The sequence below is a fragment of the Arachis hypogaea genome, chromosome 17 (assembly GCF_003086295.3).
Source record: "Arachis hypogaea cultivar Tifrunner chromosome 17, arahy.Tifrunner.gnm2.J5K5, whole genome shotgun sequence".
NCBI classification, from domain to species: Eukaryota; Viridiplantae; Streptophyta; class Magnoliopsida; order Fabales; family Fabaceae; genus Arachis; species Arachis hypogaea.
The window spans coordinates 47,237,292-47,258,033 of NC_092052.1; the positions used below are offsets into that span (position 1 = coordinate 47,237,292).

Here is a 20,742-nt window from a genome sequence, read left to right on the forward strand (position 1 = left end):
GCTAACATGAAGAAAGTAGGTGATCGACCAACGTTAGTGACACCAAACATTGTCACTAACGTTGGGATTAACCCACACAAGCCCCAATAAGCCACGTTAACTCCCCACGTTAACCTAGTTAACGTGGAAGCTAACGTGAAGAAGGAAGGTGATCGCCAACGTTAGTGACACCTAACATTGTCACTAACGTTGGAAGGAGCCCCACAAGCCACTATGAGCCACGTTAACTCCCACGTTAACTTAGTTAACGTGGAAGCTAATGTGGATAAGGGAATGATGAGCCAACGTTAGTGACACTCAACTTTGTCACTAACGTTGGAGATGGCTAGCATGGCCACGTTAGCAGCCACGTTAACCTAGTTAACGTGGACTCTAACGTGAGAAAAGGGGCACATGGAACGTAGTGACAAAGGTAAGTGTCACTAACGTTCTCGAAGGTTGGCAAGCCTACGTTAAAAGAGCCACGTTAACTATGTTAACGTGGACTCTAACGTAAGGAAGGGGGAGACTTCTCAACGTTACTGGGAAAGGTAAGTCCCAGTAACGTGTGCGAAGGGCATAGAGGCAACGTTGGTGGCACGTTTGTGCCACTAACGTTGAAGTTAACGTGGCTCTTACTTTGGTGAGGAACGTTAGTGAAAAAGGTGATTGTCACTAACGTTCTCGAACCCACATTTTCACTTAACGTTAACACCCCTAACGTGTTGAGCTAAAGTCTCTGCCCACTTCACACTTTCACTCTGCAAGAAAAACTAAGTCCAATGAAGAAGAGAACTGCTTCAAACTCAAGATCCAAAGGCCCATATCAGAGACTTGAAGAGCCAACTAGAAGAACAGAAGAGTAGTATATATAGGAGTAGCTTTGAATTAGAAAGGAGAGTTGGAAATTATAGGGAGCCTCTTGGCATAGAACTACTCTCTGTATTTTACTTTCTCTGCACTTCTAGTTTTATCATGTATTCTCCATCTTTGTTTTTATTTTCCAGAGCTATGAACAACTAAACCCCTTTCATTGGGTTAGGGAGCTCTGTTGTAATTTGATGGATCAATACTAGTTTTCATTATTCTTCTTCTATCTTTTCTCTTGATTTTACTTGAAAGCTTTCGATCTTCATCCAATTGGGTAGTTATCTTGGAAAAGAAGCTATTCAAACTTGGATCTCTTCTGAACTTGAAAGAGGAATGAAGAGATCATGCTAGAAATGCTTTCTCATGCTGACCAAATTGGGTTTGGATGGATATGTGACTATAATCCTCTCAACACTTGATTTGGGAAATGCATGTGGTATAATCAGTGACCATACTTCATCTCTTCTCATGAGCAATTGACCAAGGAATCGGCTATTGATCAAGATTTGAGAGATTGAATTACAAGGAATTGTAATTCGATCACTTAAGATTGTCAAAGAGATCAATGAGTGCATTGATTGAGGAAGAGATGAAAATGAAATTGATCCGGAGAATGCAACATCTCCTGAGCCCAATGAACTCTCCATTTCTGATCTTACCCATTCTCTTTAATTTCTGTCATTTACTTTTATGAGCAATTACCCCATTCCCATTTAAGATTCTGCAATTTACTTTCCGTCATTTACATTCAGCTCTTTATTTCTAGCATTTACTTTTCTGTTATTTACTTTTCCGCCATTTAATTCTCTGCAATTCTCAACTCAAATTCTGATTCGCTCAACTAGAACATTCCTCTAATTAAAGTTGCTTGATCAATCAATCCCTATGGGATTCGACCTCACTCTATTGTGAGTTTTTACTTGACGACAAATTCGGTACACTTGCCGAAGGAAATTTGTTATGAGACAAGTTTTTCGTGCATCAAGTTTATGGCGCCGTTGCCGGGGATTGAATGTGCATCAACAATGATTAAATTGGAGGATAACTAGATTGAGCATTTTAATTTTGTTTGATTTAATTTTCTGTTTGAGTAATTTACTTTAGTTTTAGTTAATTTCTTCCCTTCCCCCTACTTTTTTATTTTAGTTATTTACCATTCATTTCACTAACCCACTAACTGTTTGATATATTGCATCACTCACACTAACAGTCATTCTGACAGAAATACTTTCTGCATCTATTTTCCTTGCTTGTACTTGTTGGTTGTATGACAGGGAGAAGAAGCGGGGCTTCAACTTCCTTGATTCTGAACCTGAGAGGACCTTCTTTAGATTAAGGAGGGAAGCAAGAGGAAAAAGAGTAGTTGGTGCTGAGGAAGAGGAGGAATACTTTGAACCAAACATGGAAGAAAACATGGAAAACCATCATGAAGAAGAGGCTCACAACCATGGCGGAGGAGGTCGAGCAAATCATGCTGGGGAGGATAGAAGAGTTTTAGGCTCTTACATCAATCCAAACCCAGGAAACTGTGGAAGTAGCATTCAAAAGCCAACCATCCATGCCAACAATTTTGAACTAAAACCACAGCTCATCACCCTTGTTCAGAACAACTGTTCGTTCGGAGGAAGTGTCCAAGAAGACCCCAATCAACATCTAACCACCTTCCTGAGAATATGTGACACAGTGAAATCTAATGGTGTTCATCCTGACGCCTATAGACTGCTCTTATTTCCATTCTCACTCAAGGATAAGGCAGCCAAGTGGCTGGAGTCTTTCCCGAAGGAGAGCTTGACAACTGGGAAGATGTGGTGAACAAATTCTTAGCAATATTTTACCCTCCTCAACGAATCAATAGGCTGAGAGCTGAGGTCCAAACTTTCAGGCAACAAGATGGTGAGACTCTTTATGAAGCATGGGAGAGGTTTAAGGACCTAACAAGGAGGTGCCCACCAGATATGTTCAACGAATGGGTGCAGCTGCACATTTTCTATGAAGGCCTGTCATATGAATCAAAGAAGGCAGTAAACCATTCATCCGGAGGATCTTTGAACAAGAAGAAGACCATTGAGGAAGCCATAGATGTCATTGAAACAGTAGCAGAGAATGATTATTTCTATGCTTCTGAAAGAGGCAACACTAGAGGAGTAATGGAGCTAAACAATGTAGATGCTCTGCTGGCCCAAAACAAGCTCATTACCCAACAGCTGGCTGACCTCACCAAGAAGATGGAGAGGAACCAAGTAGCAGCAATCACTACTTCATCAACAACCCAAGAAGGAGTGAATGAAGAAGCAGAGGGTAGTCAGGAGCAAGCCAACTACATTGGGAATTCACCTAGGCAAAACCATGATCCATACTCTAAGACCTATAACCCTGGATGGAGGAATCACCCAAACTTTGGGTGGGGAAATCAACAAGACCAAGGCCTAGATCAAAGACGTTCAAATCCTAACAACAATGCAGCTCACCAATATTTCACATCTAGACCATATCAACACCCCCATAACAACACCTCTCCACATTCATATCAAAACCAAAATAACTTACCTCATCCTTCCACCTCTAATCCCAATCTACCATCATTTGATGACAGACTCTCAAGGATTGAGAATCTACTTGAAGGCATTGGCAAAGAGATTCAAGACAACAAGGCATTCAAGGAGGAAGTGCGAGCAAATTTTAAGAACCAAGGAGATACAATCAAGAGATTAGAATCTCAAGTGGGGTATCTCTCTGAGCAGATCCCAAACCCACAAATGGATTCCCAAGTGACACAGAGAAGAATCCGAGAGGTGAAACAAAGAAAGTAAGATGGGAAGATTGCAAGATGGTCACTATAAGTGATAAGGAGACTGAGGACAAGCCAAACAAGTCGGCAGAACAACCTGGAGACACCTCAGCAGAGAAGGAGGAAAAAGATTACCAAGAACCAGAAATCTCAAAACAGGAGCTGCTGAGACTCTATGCACCTTTTCCCCAACTGCTCAATGGTGCTGTAGAGAAGGGAATATACTCAAGGTTTCTAGATTTGTTTGCATCTCTGCATGTCAACATACCATTCATCAAGACTATTCAACAAATGCCTGCATACATCAAGTATATGAAGGAGCTGCTTCCCAGGAAAAGCTCACTCAAGGGAGGCCAAACTATAGTGATGAACAAGGAGTGCAGTGCCCTCATTCAACCACAGTTGCCTACAAAAAGAAAAGATCCAGGGAGTTTTCATGTCCCCTGTGCCAGAGGAGAAACAATGTTTGATAAAGCACTCTGCGATTTGGGAGCAAGCATCAACTTAATGCCCTTATCCCTAGTGAAGAGGCTGAAGATCAATGAGATAATGCCCACAGATGTAGTCATCAGGCTGGCAGACAAAACTCAAAAACAAGCAATAGGAGTGGTGGAAAATGTGTTAGTAAAGGTTGGGAAATACTTTCTTCCCACAAACTTTGTCATTCTGGACATGGAAGAGAGTCACACTCACCCAATCATATTGGGAAGACCATTCCTAACTATAGCCAGAGCACTCATAGATGTGGAGTGAAGGGAGCTAATATTGAGGATCCATGATGAATGACTCAGCTTTAATGTCTTTAAACTCTCACAAGAATCAGACCAAGAGAACAAAGAACCAAGCAAAGATCATAATGAGATGCTGACAGAGGAAGCAAGCACTGAAGCACAACCAGCCCATCTGGGAAAGCCCTTGGTTGATGAACAAGGAAATAAGCAGTTGTCACAGCTCAAGGAAAAGCTGGAGGAACCTAAACCACCAGAGACATGTGAAGACAACAACAAAATTCCCTTAGAAGAAAAAGTCACAAAGAGCAAGGCAACATCAAAAGGGACAAAGAAGAAGGTACCAAGGGGGTGGAGGAACAAGAAGATCCCTACAGAGGACTTCTCTCCAGGGGATAAAGTGATCTCAGCTTACTTCCCAGATATCCCCCCTAATCTCCTCACTGTACCATCTCAGTTACCTAAGGTCTTCACTATCAACAGAGTTCTCTCCTTGGAACATGTAGAGATCATTGATACAACCAATGGATATAAGTCCACAGCAAGAGGGGAGGACTTTAAGCATTACCAACCACCCTGATGAGGGAGAAACGTCAAGCTAGTGACGCTAAAGAAGCGCTTCATGGGAGGCAACCCATGTTTTATATGCTTTTAGAAAATAGTGAATAAGTCAATATTCATGAATTCCAACCCAGACTTGACAAACACTTGGTGAAATCCTTAATAGACAGTATATAGTGAAGAACAAGTTTGGTGTTCAAAGCATGCCAAGAAAGCATGAATGCAACTGAGAGCATGCTAGTCTTGGAGCTTTGAACAGAACTTTTCATCACAATGCTCCAAACTAAGTTTGGTGTCACCCCATGGTGCCACCAATGTGCATGTAAGGATACACAGTTAGTTAGTTAGTTAGAGTTCATGAATAAACAAAATCTGTTCTTCTTTTTATTATTCTAGCCGTAAAGTTTAACTTGTTTTTTTTATGATATTAATTCTTACTTTTCTTATTTGATCTTTATAGGGAAAAGGAGAGGAACATTGAAGGAGATTGATTGGACAATTACATGAGAAATGTTCGGCCACTTCATGAAGAGAAACTACACACTTGTCTCAAGAAGGAATGCATTGGAAAATGTTGCCATGCAACATTGAAGAAAGGATACTCTTGAAGACCGAACCAATAACCCTCATAAAGTGATGATCCTTGTCCTTTCTCCATGCACAACCCCAATCATCCATCAAGCAACCATTCCATCAATCCACACCCTCCACTCACTCATAATCTCCCTATATAAATGAGTCCTAATGCATACTTACCCCTCACATTCAAATTCCCACTCTCCACACTTCACACTTTCGACATCCAAAACCCATTCATCACACCTCGTCTTAACCAACCAAATTCCTCATCTATCCTTACCTTCCAATCCCCTCAAACAGCAACTCAAATTTATGGCATCATCAAGTTCCAAGAGGCAAAAGAGGAAGGAACCAATGGAGAACATTCCTTTCAATGAGAAGAGATTCAAAACTGCCTTCCATGAACAAGAATTTGAAAGGATCAAGATCAAGAAGATACTGCCTGAGTTAACCTTCCAAATCAATGAAGACGAGTGCCCACAGATTCGGGAGAAAATTGAACAAAGAGGGTGGCAAAGGCTCACTAATCCAGAGGGGAAGATCAATGCAAACCTCATCAAAGAGTTCTACGCAAATGTGGTTAGAGAAGACAAAACCAGGGCCCCAACCTTCAAAAGCTATGTAAGAGGAAAGGAGGTAGACTTCAGCCCAAATGCTATAACAAAAACTCTTCACTTGAAATCACCACATTTTGATGAGCCCAGTTATCATGCAAGGATAAGTAAGAGCCCTGACAATGATGAGCTCACAGAAATCGTGACTGACATCTGTGTCATAGCAGCTGATTGGGAGAGGTATGCAGATGGAAGACCCCGGTTCCTCAAGAGAGCAGATCTCACCCTGGAAGCAAAAGGGTGGTTCGAAATTGTAAGAAGGTCCATCCTCCCAGCAGGGAACAACTCGGAGGTAAATCTCAAGAGAGCCACAATGGTGCACTGTATACTCAAAGGAGGAGAGATCAAGGTTCATGAACTCATAGCAGAAGGCATTAGAAAAATGGCAGAGAAAAGCGACTCAAGAGGAACGTTAGGTTACCCCAGCACTATTTACCGACTGTGCAAGAAAGCTGGGGTGGTGTTTGAAGATGAGGACCCCGTGTGGATAAAAGAGGGCATTCCAATAACCGTTCGATGAATGCATGCTACCGCATCCCCCCTGCCTCAACGGAAGCAAAGGAAGAGGCCAGCCCCTCAAGTAGTAGAAGGACAAGTCTTAGAAGGGCAAGCACCAGTCACCTTGGATATGCACCAACAGCAAGAAGCTATTGATGGCCTATCTCGACAATATTTGGAAAGCCAAGGAGCACAGAAAGAGCTTCAACTACAGATGATGGGGCAGCAAGAGGAATCACTCTCAAGATGGATGACTCAACAAGGGGAGTGGCAAAAGCAAATGATGGAGCAACAACTGAGTCAAGGACAAAAATGGGGTAAAACATTCCACAGGATGGAACAGAGGCAAAATGAACAACAAGAATCCATCCAGAGGCTAATCAACATCCAAGCACATCAAGGTGCACACATACATGAGATGCATCGAAGACAAATAGAACAGGCAGAACTACTGGATGAGCAAAAGGCATTCGCAGAAGGAGTTTACCTGAGCGAGACTGGGCATCATATAAACACTCAAGCCAGGCTCGGTTACTTAGTAGGACAGCTGCCTATATTGCATTCAGGAATTACAAGGTACGAAGAAATGAGGGATGAATTAGCACGAGAAGAAAGACAAAAGGTGGAAGAGAGTCATGAATCAGTAAGGAAGGCACTTGAGGATTGGAAGCAAGCAAGATTGGCACGGATGCAAGGAAATGCAAGAGGACACAAAGAGGACAAACAAGGAAGAGAGCATGGGCAACCACACGAGTAAAAGGTGGTGGAGTTCCTTCTTTGGTCCATCTTTCTCTATGCTTTAAATAAGGAAGATCTTGTATGAAATAGAACATGCTTCCATAGTAGTTTGAACCTTTTTAAATTCTGTCTTTTAAGTTTTTTTTGAATAGGTCTATGCTTGCTAGTCTTTATGTCACTGCATCATCACTTGGCTTACTTGTATGCTTGTCCTTTTGAATCAAATGAAAAGAGAATGAGTGTTTTAAAAGACCAGAGAAGAGTTCATACTATGGAGTAAGTTCATGAGTTTATGGTGTGGTCATAAGTTAGCTAAGTTGGTTCAACCACAAGGTGGGATGACAACTATCTGTCATGAATACTATGCCTGAGACACACCCCATGAGACAAGCTAAATAAGAAGATCCTAATAAGAAAAAGGGAAAGAACAATAAAGGTTGAAAAATAAAAGAAAAAGAGTAAGCAATAAGGCTAGGCACCAATGGTTTTAATCTTGAGGCATGTGTCTGTGGTGCTCCTGTGTGAGGGATCTACTTGGATGAATAAGCTCTTAGGGGTGCCTTATCACTTGGTAACTTGGGTTAACTAACTCGGGATTATCAGCTGAAAGTCCACTATCAAGAGTAACCTTCACTACAGAGCATTTAGTACCCCAAAGAGGTACTGGACACCAAGGTCTCAAGAAAAGAAAATAAATAAACACTATGCCTGTGGTGTGTATGTATGGGGGAAAGAGACTTGAGGGAGTAAGTCCTTAGGGGTGTCTTAACACCTAGCACCTTGAACAAACTGGTTCGGGAGTGTTGGCTGAAAGCTTATCTTAAAGAGTGGCCCCCTTACAGAGCACTTAGCCTAAGAACACAAATAAGCCCTGAAATAACAATAAAAGGATCAATGAATAAAAGTCTCATGGGATGCAATCATAGTGAGTATTCTATGACATGATAAAGGTCTGAAAGCCAGTAAAGGAATGAATCTAAGTTGCTATGCATGAAACCACCATAAAACCAAGGACATGACCTCCACAAGAATGACTCATTTCTCTTGGCATTCCATTCATCATTCTCTTGTTCCAGTACTTGCTTAGGGACAAGCAAGATTTAAGTTTGGTGTTGTGATTCCAGGGCATTTTGGCCAGTTTCACTGACCTTTTCTTTACTGTTTTTAGGGTAGTTTCATGCATTTCCTTAGAAAATAAGCTAGTTTTGGGTAGATATTCACTTACATCTTGATTCAAGCATACATTGTGCACTTTACATGATTTCATGAGAATTTTGCATGAGTTTAATGACAGATTGGATGTTGTATTTCCCATGACTTGGACTAGAACTTTGATACACTCTATTGCTTGATTTCAGGACAAAGGAAGCAAGGAAGAACCACGTTAGCAGCCACATTAATCTAACTAACGTAACTCCTAACGTGGAATGGGAGTAACTTACAAAGTTAATGAGAAAAGTAATCGCCAATAACGCCCTCGAAGCCATCATTGCCCATGTTAAGAGTCACGTTAACTAAGTTAACGTGAACTCTAACGTGGAGGAAAGGAAATGGAGCCAACGTTAGTGACACTGACCTTTGTCACTAACGTTGGACCAAGCTCATAAGTGGCCATGTTAAGAGCCACATTAACTTAGTTAACGTGGGCTCTAATGTTAAGAAATAAAGGGGAAGCCAATGTTAGTGACATTCAACTTTGTCACTAACGTTGGCCAAGTCACAATAAGCCACGTTAACTCCCACGTTAACCTAGTTAACGTGGAAGCTAACGTGAAGAAAGTAGGTGATCGACAACGTTAGTGACACCAAACATTGTCACTAACGCTGGGATTAACCCATACAAGCCCCAATAAGCCACGTTAACTCCCACGTTAACCTAGTTAACGTGGAAGCTAACGTGAAGAAGGAAGGTGATCGCCAACGTTAGTGGCACCTAACATTGCCACTAACGTTGGAAGGAGCCCACACAAGCCACTATGAGCCACGTTAACTCCCACGTTAGTTAACGTGGAAGCTAACGTGGATAAGGGAATGATGAGCCAACGTTAGTGACACTCAACTTTGTCACTAACGTTGGAGATGGCTAGCATGGCCACGTTAGAAGCCACGTTAACCTAGTTAACGTGGACTCTAACGTGAGAAATAGGGGCACATTGGAGCGTTAGTGACAAAGGTAAATGTCACTAACGTTCTCAAAGGTTGGCAAGCCTACGTTAAAAGAGCCACGTTAACTAAGTTAACGTGGACTCTAACGTAAGGAAGGGGGAGACTTCTCAACGTTACTGGGAAAGGTAAGTCCCAGTAACGTGTGCGAAGGGCATAGAGGCAACGTTAGTGGCAACGTTTGTACCACTAATGTTGAAGTTAGCGTGGCTCTTATTTTGGTGAGGAACGTTAGTGAAAAAGGTGATTGTCACTAACGTTCTCGAACCCACATTTTCACTTAACGTTAACACCCCTAACGTCCTGAGCTAAAGTCTCTACCCACTTCACACTTTCTCTCTGCAAGCAAAACTAAGCCCAATGAAGAAGAGAACTGCTTCAAACTCAAGATCCAAAGGCCCATACCCAAGACTTGAAGAGCCAACTAGAAGAACAGAAGAGTAGTATATATAGGAGTAGCTTTGAATTAGAAAGGAGAGTTGGAAATTATAGGGAGCCTCTTGGCATAGAACTACTCTCTGTATTTTACTTTCTTTGCACTTCTAGTTTTATCATATATTCTCCATCTTTGTTTTTATTTTCCAGAGCTATGAACAACTAAACCCCTTTCATTGGGTTAGGGAGCTCTGTTGTAATTTGATGGATCAATACTAGTTTTCATTATTCTTCTTCTATCTTTTCTCTTGATTTTCCTTGAAAGCTTTCGATCTTCATCCAATTGGGTAGTTATCTTGGAAAAGAAGCTATTCAAACTTGGATCTCTTCTGAACCTTGAAAGAGGAATGAAGAGATCATGCTAGAAATGCTTTCTCATGCTGGACCAAATTGGGTTTGGATGGATATGTGACTATAATCCTCTCAACACTTGATTTGGGAAATGTATGTGGTATAATCAGTGACCATACTTCATCTCTTCTCATGAGCAATTGACCAAGGAATTGGCTATTGATCAAGATTTGAGAGATTGAATTACAAGGAATTGTAATTCGATCACTTAAGATTGCCAAGGAGATCAATGAGAGCATTGATTGAGGAAGAGATGAAAATAAAATTGATCCGGAGAATGCAACATCTCCTGAGCCCAATGAACTCCCCATTTCTGATCTTACCCATTCTCTTTAATTTCTGTCATTTACTTTTATGAGCAATTCCCCCATTCCCATTTAAGATTCTGCAATTTACTTTCCATCATTTACATTCAGCTTTTTATTTCTGGCATTTACTTTTCTGTTATTTACTTTCCCGCCATTTAATTTTCTGCAATTCTCAACTCAAATTCTGATTTGCTCAACTAGAACATTCCTCTAATTAAAGTTGCTTGATCAATCAATCCTTGTGGGATTCGACCTCACTCTATTGTGAGTTTTTACTTGACGACAAATTCGGTACACTTGCCGAAGGAAATTTGTTATGAGACAAGTTTTCCGTGCATCAGTAATTAATGCAGAAATCTTCTTCCAGGCCCACTTGGTGTGTGCTTGGGCTGAGCATTGAAGCTTCCATGTGTAGACACTTTTCTTGGATTTAAACGCCAGCTTTTGTGCCAGTTTGGGCGTTTAACTCCAGCTTTTGTGCCAGTTTTGGAGATAAACGCCAAAATTCTTGAGCTGACTTGGAACGCCTGTTTGGGCCATCAAATCTTGGGCAAAGTATAAACTATTATATATTTCTGGAAAGCCCAGGATGTCTACTTTCCAACGCAATTGAGAGCGCGCCAATTGGCCTTCTGTAGCTCCAGAAAATCCACTTCGACTGCAGGGAGGTCAGAATCCAACAGCATCTGCAGTCCTTTTTCAGCCTCTGAATCAGATTTTTGCTCAGGTCCCTCAATTTCAGCCAGAAAATACCTGAAATCATAGAAAAACACACAAACTCATAGTAAAGTCTAGAAATGTAATTTTTAAATAAAAACTAATAAAAACATAATAAAAACTAACTAAAATATACTAAAAATATACTAAAAACAATGCCAAAAAGCGTATAAATTATCCGCTCATCAAGGTCGAAGAAGGGTCACCCAGAGTGATCCACTACAGTGAAAAGGCCAACTCCCAACTTCAAAGGGAAGAACTCGACCTACTTCCAGAAATCCGAGAAAGAGCTCGGATCAGGGAAGAGGCATTAAAATGACGAATGGCTTCAAGATACAATCAAAAGGTAGTGCCGCGAGGTTTTGCCGAGAACGACCTCATCCTAATCCGAAATGATATCGGAACAACTCGACCTGGAAAAGGAAAGCTGGCAGCAACCTGGAAAGGACCCTACCGAGTCATAGAAGTACTTGGAAAGGGCTACTACAGGCTGTCCAAACTCGAAGGGCGTGAGCTTCCCAGGTCATGGCATGCTTGCAACCTATGAAGGTATTGTAGTTAGAGGTAATAAGGATCTAAGGATAAGGTGCACTCTTTTTCCTGAAAAGGTTTTTTAATGAGGCGCCAAGCCAAGATTTGTAAAATACCTAACTTAGAGGAGTAAAACTCCCACATGTACATATTTGCATATTTCTATTTTGAATAAAATTTTTCAGATTTCCCACAAATTCTTTATCAAGACGCATTAATCTGAAATGCAAAAATTCATCGTCCGATTATAAAGCTACAGATCGGCAGAAAGTGAAAATTAAATTCACTACACGATCACGGTAAAGACCAACAAAGATGAAAACCAAATTCATCAGAAGGTCGACCAACGGGGATCAAACCCAATTTCTACGAAATCGGCAAAGATGAAAAAGCGACAAAAATTGAATAATGCAAGAAGTTATCGAAAGTGATCCATAGAAAGGACCTGATGAGGTCTTAATAAAAATAGGTTGCTAAAAATAACTTAAAGACCGGCCGACGTAGAAGAAGTCGGACCAGTCAACCACAATAACCAAAGTTATAAAAAGTAAATCCCTGGAAAGAGGTCTGGCCAGCCCTAAAAAAGAGGATTACTAGAAATAACTTAGAAGGGACCGACGTAAAGAAGTCGGCCCAAAACCAGAAAGTTATAAAAAGTAATCCCTGAAAGAGACCTGACAAAGGTCTAAGAAAGAGGATTACTAGAAATAACTTATAAGGGACCGACGTAAAGAAGTCGGCCCAAGACCAGAAAGTTATAAAAAGTAATCCCTGAAAAAGACCTGACAAAGGTTCAAGAAAGAGGATTACTAGAAATAACTTAGAAGGGACCGACGTAAAGAAGTCGGCCCAAAACCAGAAAGTTATAAAAAGTAATCTCTGAAAGAGACCTGACAAAGGTCCAAGAAAGAGGATAAGTAGAAATAACTTAGAAGGACCGATGCAAAGAAGTCGGCCCAAAACCAAAAGGTTATAAAAATTAATCCCTAAAAGAGACCTGACAAAGGTCCAAAAAGAGGATTCCTAGAGATAACTTAGAAGGGACCGACATGATGAAGTCGGCCCGACCAAGATGCCAAAATTAAAGGTAAATCCATAGAAGCGACCTAACAAAGGTCCAAACAAAATGGATTACTACAAAATAATTTCAGACCAAGATAAAGAAGTTGGCCAATGGAAGGCATACGAGTTGGACCCAGAAATTCACGACCTCAAAAGAATCAAGCTGCAAAGTATGAAAATATGAAAGCAATCAAAAGAGGTCGAACAACAAGTCTCCAACACTCCCAAAAACCTAAAAAAATGTCAGATAAGGTGCAGACAAACACATCATTCAAGAAGAAGGTTATAATAAAAGGACTCAAGAGGCCACCAGATGTCAACCCCAAAGAGCCTGAAAAGCTACCTTTGTTTTTTCAAAAATAAAGTTGCTAACAGAGAAGCAACTAAAAAATATCCAACAGTTACTGCAGACTACAAAAGATAAAAAGTTCAAAGCCCACAAGCCGGGCTATAGACAAAAACACTAAAAGAAATAATCATTGAGGATCTGAAGATTTCTCAGCTGCATCATCACGGGGTGAAGGAGGGCGAGTCTGAAGAGGCATCGCATCTACCGTCCCATCATCCCGGTTCAAGATCTGACAATCAGGTTCCGACTCGGGATGAACAACTGCAGGGGTTGAGGAAGTCGGCGCAACAGAGACCTTGGTGGCAGGCACGGGAGGAGGCTCGATGTCGTCATCATCTTCAGGGTCATCTGGGACAATTTTACCATCTTTTACAATATTGTCCAAGCTGAAGAGAGAGAGGTCAAGATCGGGCGCAAGGACTCAAACTTGATCCTTCAAATTATCATAAGCAGCATTGACACTACCCACAAGATGACCCTGGAGCTCGGCATAATTAGCTCGGGCAGACTCCAAATCCTCCCTAAGACGCATCATTTCCCTATAGGTCGTAACATAGCTCTCCTTATGCTTCAACGCCATATCCTTAGCCAACTTTGCAGAAGCCGCCAAGGCAACAGCTCTAGTCTTTTCACCCTCCAATTCTTTCTCCAACTTGGTCACCTTCACCTCGAGCTCCTCCTTTAAACCCTTAATCCGGTCAAACTCTGATTTGGCCTCATCCATAAAGGCCTTCGTCGCATGGATAGGAAGATCTTGGGCAGTTCGGTACAGAGCCACTCCCATATGTGCCATCTTGATGGTACTCCGAGTTATGAAATCCAAATAGTGAAGAAGAAAAACATCATCCATAGGAAGGGCACCATAGGGACCAATCTGCTGGTCAACAAATCCAATGGCATCAAAATCAGGAGCGTCCAGATTAAAGGGCTCAACAGTCCGAGGTCTTTTCGAAGGAGGAACGGCCGTAGGAGAAGAAACGGCAGCAGAGGATTGGGGAGGGTCGAGCACATGGACCCGAGGAGTAGGAATCATACTCCTCGGTCCAGGAGAGCTCGGTACTGATGGCTTCGGTGAAACATGAGAGGATCCTTCCTCAGCCACCTTGCCCGAAATGTTTTGGGCAACAGTAGCCTTCCTCGCCTTTTTGAAGGCCCTCATTGAGTCATTATTTTTAACCATCTCTGAAAAAGAAATTAACCATAGAAGCAGATTACAAACTAGAAAACGAAGAAAGCAAGATAAAATAGAGCAAAATATAATGAATACCCAGCACAGCTCGGACAAGGGTTAGATTTCCCAAAAATTTCTTGGTATCAAGATGGGGAGGTTCCCCCCAAATATCCTCCAAGACAGTTACAAAGGCCTGCTCGACCTCGTCCAACATTTCCCAAGTATACCTAGACACCACTACGTTCTTCTGCCATTCTAAGGGAAAGCGGGTCTCGCCATTCTCATCCAAAAAGAAAGGACGAGCTCCTTCAACAGCTCAGATCTTAAAAAAGTAATTTTTAAAATCCCTAAAAAACTCATCATACATGGAAAAAACTTTATGTCCCTGGGCAGACCTAAAAGAAATCCAAGAAGCCTTCTTTTTTGTAGTCCCAGGTTTGGTCAACACAAAAAGATACAAAAAAAGGGTTTGAGAAGGTTTAACATCAAACTCCTGACAAACCAACTGAAAAATCTTGATAAAACTCCAAGAATTCGGATGAAGCTGAGATGGGGCCACATTACACGATCATAATAGGTCGGTCTCAAAAGGAGTGAAGGGAAGGGTGATGTTCATCTGGCGAAAAAAGAAGTCGTATGCATAGAAAAAGGGATGCTCCCCCTGGGTCAGAACAAGGAAGCAAACCCTTTCATCAGAATCAGGTGCTACCAATTCATAGTTGTTCTCCTGATCCCTACTACTACAGATTCGGTGATGTTTCCTAAGCTCCACACAGAATTCAGAATTAGCCAGAGAAACACACAGCAACACAAGGGAGTCCAACCAGTCGGACATCCCCTCGGAAACCTTAGAAGACGCCTCAACAATATTTTTGCGAGAAGACATGGCCAACTAGTCCTACAAACAAGAAAAGAAAATGGATTACTAACCAAATACAGCTCGGGCGATATCAGAACAACTCGGACAATATGACTCAGATCAATACAAAAAAGGAAAGCCCCAAGACGCACACCAAGGTCCAGGGGCATCCTTTGGAGGCAGTAATACAGAGTAAAAGACTCAGAGAAGGCTACAGAGGCTAAAACATCCCAAGCAAAGGACTCTAAAGCAACGCTCCAAGAAGAAAGACGCAAATCAAAGCAAGAGTATTAAAAAGATCATCATCCTCTACAAAGCTACCCCAACAAAGAAAAAAATAAATAAAGCCACCTCTTAGATACAGTCTATCAACAAAAGGAACTGCCAAGTAACAGAGCATGCCAAGGGGAAATCACAAAACACACAACCTTTGCCAGAATCAAACAAGCCATTATCCCAAAAACCACGAAATCAAATACTACAGAAACAGGCAACAAACATGTAAAAAGCTTCAATCATCAGGAGAAATACCAAAGAAAATACATAAGGTCGAAGAGGAAGCCAGGAAAAACACATCACAGAGACAAACAAGCACAAAGAAAATGAAAAGGTTCAAGCTTTCCAACATGCATTCTCAAAACTCTACCAAGTAATAAAAGGAACGACGAAAGAAGTAAAGAAACGAGAGCCAACCTGAAAAGAAAGGAGAAAACTCTGAAGAAGTTGAAAGACGGAGCAACAAAATCCGAATCGCCTTTTCACCAACAATCGCCAAACAGCGTCGCAGAGAAAAATGCGAATATGCAAGTCTCAGGTAAAACAGAAAGATAGAGAAAAAAGGGAGGAAGTTACAGAGAAGAGAAAAGAAAACCGTTTCTTGTGTGTAAAGTTCAAAATAAAAGAGGCAAGAGAAACAGGGCATTAAAACTAATTAATGAGGTTATTAAAAACCTCGCACATTCCCAAGACAAAGAGTGCGAATGTGAAGCGCGCGCTTTCAAAAAGAGAAGAAGAAACGCTTTACATTCAAAAGCTTCAGCGAAGTCGACAAAATGCTCGAGTTCAGCTTCACTAGAGAAGGATCGAAGTCCAAAAACTAAAACTCGACCTCAAAAGGAAGACCGTACTCGAGTAGGGGCACTGTTCATACCCTGGGTCGAGCTGTCCGACCCAGGATGTTTTAACGACAAGTCGACCGACCTCTTTAGGTCAGACTATCCGACCTCTTCAAGAGCTCGGCCAAATCACTACAGAGGCCCAAGAAAGCCTAAATAAAGGAACACAGCCCAAATCTAAAGGCAGCCAAAGGCTAGAAAGATAAAGGCGGTTCCCTTGAAGATAAGATGACCTCACCCAAAGATAAGATAGGATAAGATAACTATCTTATCCCCAGAAGAGTCACTCCTCACCATTATAAATACACTGGAGCACCCAAGTATAACTCATACTCTGATTCTACTAAAAACCAGCTTAATACCCTTGCTAACTTAAGCATCGGAGTCCCTTGCAGGTACCACCACCCTCTGGTGACAAAGGATCAGCAACATTGTCAGTCCAACAAGTCGGGCGCGACAGCTCCAGCCACCATCCACCAGCCGGATATGTCATCTCCGACCAGCACAGAAGATCTCGTCCGAGATCGACCTACAGTTTTAGGTAACCCTCGGAACAAAAAATAAAACTAAGAACCCTAATCTAGAGAGAGGAGAGAGCTTCTCTCTCTAGAATTCTGCATCTCAAAACTAAAACTAAGTGTATCAATGATTCCCCCCTAGACCCCTCTTGAATTCTGCATATAATAGCCTCAGAAAATGAGTTGGATCTGGGCCTGGGAAGCTCAGAAATTGCTCCCACCATTTTCATTTTAATGAGGTCACGTGCGAGCTGTGACGTGTACGCATGGGTCATGCGTACGCGTTGCCTGGCATTTTACTTTCCACGCGTACACGTAATGTCACGCGTACACGTCGCCATGCAACTTCATCTTCACGCGTGCGCGTCTGCCACGTGTGCGCGTCAATGTATACACTCCAAATCCTTGATTTTCCATGAATTCTCCACTTTGCATGCTTTTCTCTTTACTCCTTTGATCCATTCCTAGCCTTTCCAACTTGGGTTTACTAACAAACACATCAAGGCATCTAGTGGAATCAAAGGTGAATCAAAATTAGCAATTAAGGGCCTAAAAAGCATGTTTTGACTCTCAAGCACAAATTAGGAGAAAATCATAAAAGCATGCCATTTCATTGAATAAATATGAGAAAAGTTGATAAAATCCTCTAAATTAAGCACAAGATAAACCCTAAAAGGGGGTTTATCAACGACTAATGATCAAGGTGTTTTTCTCCCACTTAAGGAAACTCATGGAAGTATATGTGGACAACATGCTCGTCAAAACTAAGGACGACTTAGCCCTCCTATCCGACCTTTGATAAATCACTATTTTATGGTTTATATTGTGTTTAATTGTGTGGTTTTATCATGATCTTTACCCACTTATTCATTAAATAAGCATGCATTTGTAATTCCTTCCTAAAGATGCTTTATGATTGAAAACTTGCTTTCTAGAGACTTTTAATTATGTATTTTAATTCTCCTATATTCCATTCGATGCCGTGATCTGTGTGTTAAGTGTTTCAGGCTTTATAGGGCATGAATGAGTTGGAGATTGGAAAGGAAGCTTGCGAAAATGGAAGAAACACAAGAAATTGAGGAGATGACCAGCGAGGAGTGACGCGGCCGCATGGCTTACGCGACCGCGCGAAAGAGAGAAAATCGCAGTGACGCGGCTGCATGGCTCACGCGACCGCGCGGATTGGAATAGCACAAGTGACGCAGAGGCGTGGACGACGCGCCCGCGTGGAAAAGCTAAACGCCGAACGACGCGGCCACATGAATGACGCGATCGCGTGACGTGCGCGATCTGCATAATCTGCAGAATCGCTGGGGGCGATTTTTGGGCCCTGTTTTGACCCAGTTTTCGGTCCGAAAAAGCAGACTAGAGCCAGAGGACATGCAGAACCAACAAAAAACATTCATTCTATATAGTTTTAGTTTTTTAGATCTAGTTTTTACTCCTCCTCTAGGTTTTCTCTCTACACATTGATAGTTCTTAGGATTTTAATTTCTGTTGTTCTTTGCATTGGGATATTGAGAAGAGTTATTACCTCATCAAGACTTCGTCATTCTAGTTCGTTTTTTTTACTTGGCTTTACTCTTCCATGTCCTTTAATTCACTCAATTTTACTATTGGATTATTTTAGAATTTATTAATACAAGAGTTACTTTTATTTTTAATTGATTCCTTTGAGTTTTATTTATCATGTCTTTCTTTAATTCTCTTTTCTATGTTATGAATTCCACATTCACAATGAGCGAGTAGTTCCCTAACCTGATGGGGAGTTGGTTGAAAGGAACCCTCAAGTTGGAATGCTCAAAGGAGAAATTGTAATTGGATTTATTGTTGGATTGCTCTCTAGTCACTAACGCCAGTCCTTCCAAGTAAGCGGATTGGGACTTGTGAATAGAAACAACATTCCAACTTGTTTGACTTTCCCTTACCTAGTAAGGGATAACTAAACAGAACAACCTTCGATTATCAATTAATCTTGAGAGTACTGCAACAAGAATAGGTCTTCCAACTAATCTACTCCCAATCAAGGCTTTTATTTAAATTACTTAATTTCTCCAATTTAATTTCCTGTTTATTCAACTCAAACTCTTTTTGAAAACATCTGATTAATAAAATTGCACACCTTTCTGCAACTCGTTGGGAGACGACCTGGGATTCATACTCCCAGTATTTTAATTTTAATTTTTGTGACAACCCTTCTAAATTGATAAGTGGATTTCTGGTTGGTTAATAACTATACTTGCAACGCATATCTTATAACAATTCTTAATTCGCCAATTTTTGCCACGTCAATTTTTGGCGCCGTTGCCGGGGAGTTGCAATAGAGTGCTAAAGTTATTAATTGGAATTTATTTATTTGCATTTTATTTTATCTTACTACTATGAGCTGCTTGTTTCTTTCGCTAGATGACGCGTTCACTTCCTGATCCAAGCTTGCCAGCATTCGATCCTGAGATTGAAAGAACTATTTCACGAATAAGGCAAGCTCGGCATCGGTTAGTCCTCTTTGAGGGCGGATCTGAAATGTCATTTGAGGAAGAAACCAGCCCCCATTCTACTGATTCGGTTGATTTACGTGTAGGTGACATGGCAGAATCTTGGAGAGTTACTACCCAGGAGGCTGGAGCCCCTGTTTTTACAATGCAACCGTTTCAAGCGCATCACCCAGCGGTGGCTACAGACTTTGAAATAAAGACTGCATTGCTCAATTTGATGCCCAAGTTTCATGGCTTACCTGCTCAAGAGCCTATCAAGCACCTGAGATATTTTCAAGCAGCCTGTTCTACTGTCAGGCATGATGGTGCAGATAAAACTTCAATTTTGCTTAAAGCTTTCCCGTTTTCTCTTGAGGAAAAGGCAAGAGAGTGGTACTACACTCAACCCGCAGCAACTGTATCCAACTGGGATACACTTAAAAGAGAATTCTTGGAAAAATTCTTTCCAGCTGAAGTTACTGATAAACTGAGGAAAGATATTTCCATGATTGTTCAGGACGAATCTGAGACTCTCTATGAATACTGGGAGTGCTTCAATAATCTTCTGGAAGCATGCCCCCACCATATGATTGACAAGATAGTGTTGCTCGGCTATGTCACACAGGGCATGAGGCCCCAAGATAAGACCACATTGGAAAGCGCTAGCAATGGGTCTATGAAAAAGTACAAGACCACTGATAAGGCATAGCAATTGATCAGCGACTTAGCTGAATCTACTCAAAATCATAGGCAGAAACAAGGCCGTTCAAAAGCCGTTGCAGAAGTATCCTCTAGCAGAGAGACTGCTGCTCTAACTCAGAGTATCTGTGAAATGACCAACTTGCTGAAGCAGATGCAATTGAATCAATAGCAAGTTCAGCAAGCTCAACCTTCTGCACCACAGCAAAGCCAACAGTTAGTCCCACAGAGAGTTTACAGAATCTGTGCTGATTATAGCCATTATACTGATGAATGTCTGCAGCTCCAGCAGGAAGACAACACCGTGGCAGCCACTCATAACTTCTATGACCGCCCCAACCAAGGGTACAATCAAGGTGGCAATTACAGCCATGGATGGCAGGACAATTCTAACCAGAATTGGAAGGACAACAACAACAGAGGAGGCAGAGACAATCAGGGAAATCAGAGGTGGAATACCAACAACAACAGGCAGCAGAACCAGAACCAGCCTTACAGAGCACCTCACCTGAGGCAATCCCAAGGACCACAGAATAACCAACAGCAGACTGATAAACCACTATTTCATGGTTTATCTTGTGCTCAATTGAGTAGATTTTATCAACTCTTTACCCACTTATTCATACTATTTGCAT

General features: G+C 41.5%; 2 non-coding genes across 2 annotated transcripts; both read right to left on the reverse strand.

The window, feature by feature from the left end:
- Nucleotides 1–2,702: 2,702 nt before the first annotated feature.
- Nucleotides 2,703–2,809, reverse strand: LOC112768236 (small nucleolar RNA R71). Its single transcript, XR_003185673.1, has one exon. It is a non-coding gene; the product is annotated as a small nucleolar RNA R71 (small nucleolar RNA).
- Nucleotides 2,810–19,892: 17,083 nt separating this feature from the next.
- On the reverse strand, nt 19,893–20,000 carry LOC112768192 (small nucleolar RNA R71). The gene has a single exon (XR_003185630.1). It is a non-coding gene; the product is annotated as a small nucleolar RNA R71 (small nucleolar RNA).
- Nucleotides 20,001–20,742: the final 742 nt, after the last annotated feature.